The sequence below is a fragment of the Elephantulus edwardii genome, unplaced genomic scaffold, assembly GCF_000299155.1.
Source record: "Elephantulus edwardii isolate Elephantulus edwardi_28Jun2011 unplaced genomic scaffold, EleEdw1.0 scaffold00030, whole genome shotgun sequence".
In the NCBI taxonomy this organism is placed as follows: Eukaryota; Metazoa; Chordata; class Mammalia; order Macroscelidea; family Macroscelididae; genus Elephantulus; species Elephantulus edwardii.
The window spans coordinates 9,001,361-9,002,991 of NW_006399780.1; the positions used below are offsets into that span (position 1 = coordinate 9,001,361).

Consider the following 1,631-nt stretch of genomic DNA (forward strand, 5'->3'; position numbering starts at 1 on the left):
CAGGGTGTTGTTCAGCTTCCAATTGTATGGTTTTTTCCTCTTTTATCATCTTGCTGTTGATTTCTAATTTTGTAGCATTGTGATCTGAGAAAATACTTCGCATTATTTCAGTATTTTTAAATTTACTGAGACTTGCTTTGTGACCCCAAATCTGATCTTTTCTGGAGAATGTTCCATGCATACTGAGTATGTATTCTGAGCATTTTTGGGGTGTGTTAGCCCGTATATATCTATGAGATCAAGTTGGTTGATTGTGCGGCTTAATTCATGGCATTGGAACAGATGAGGGGAAGAACAATCTGAAAGGAATATGTTTTTGTTGTTATGTGCCATCAACTCACCTGCGACTCTTAGTGACCCCATGTACAACAGCCCTAACCCCTGCTCTGTCCTGCACCAATCTTATTGTCTCTGCCATACCTATCCTCATTACCCCAGTCACTGAATCAATCCACCTAATTCAGCATCTTCCCCTCCTGCGCTGTCCCTCCACCCTCTCAAGCATGACATCCCTCTCCAAGGAGGATGTCAGAAGAAACTATGAATATTGCACTAGAGCGTCGAGAAGCCAAAGCAAAAGGAAGAAATCAAGTTATTTAGGAGTTGAACAAAAGATTCCAGAGGGCAGCGTGGGATGACAATGTAAAGTATTACAATGGAATGTGTAAGGAGCTGGAGTCAGGAAATCAAAAGAACCTAATTCACTCAGCATTTCTTAAGCTGAAGGAACTGAAGGACAAATTCAAACCTTGAGTTGCAATACTTAAGGATGCTTTGGGCAGAATAGGAAATGATCCACAAAGAATTAAAAGAAGATGGAAAGTGTATACAGAGTTTTTTACTAAAAGGAATTGGCAGAAACAGAAGAATTTCATGAAACAATGTATGAGCATGAGCCAGTGGTGATGAAGAAGTTAAAGCTGCTCTTAGGGATTTGGCAAAATACAAGACCCCAGGAATTGATGGCATACCAATTGATATATTTCAACAAACAGATACTGCCCTGGATGTGCTCACCAAGTTGTACCAAAAAATCTGGAGTACAACCACCTGGCCAACTGACTGGAAGAGATCTATATTTGTTCTTATTCCAAAGAAAGATGATTAGGACAGAGTGCGGAAAGTATCGAATGGTATCATTGATACCACATTCAAGCAAGATTCTGCTGAAGATGATCCAAAAATGACTGGAACAGTGCATCAACAGATAACTGCCTGAAGTGCAGTCTGGGTTTAGTGGAAGCTGTGGTACTATGGATATTATAGCTAATGTCAGAAGGATTTGGCTGAAAGCAGAAAGAAGTAGAGGAATGCCTATCTGTTTTTCATTGACTATGCAAAGGCATTTGACTGTGTGGATCACAATAAGCTGTGATGACTCTGAGAAGAATGGGAATCCCAGAACACTTGATTATGCTTATGTGAATCCTATACTTGGACAAGGAAGCAGTCATCAGAACAAGGAAACACTGAAAACTGGGAAGGGTGTGCGCCAAAGATGTGTCCTTTCTCCTTACATTTTCATGCTATATGTGGAACAGATTATCCAGAAGGCTCGGCTTTTTGAGGAGAAATGTGGCATCAGGATTGGAGGTAGACTCATCAACAGTCTGTGTTATGCAGATGATATA

At 40.5% G+C, this 1,631-nt stretch overlaps 1 protein-coding gene across 1 annotated transcript in view; it reads right to left on the reverse strand.

Moving 5' to 3' along the window:
• The window catches only part of SULT1C4 (sulfotransferase family, cytosolic, 1C, member 4), a 16,887-nt gene that overhangs the window by 11,598 nt on the left and 3,658 nt on the right, over positions 1–1,631 (reverse strand). The gene's annotated exons all lie outside the window — the stretch shown is intronic.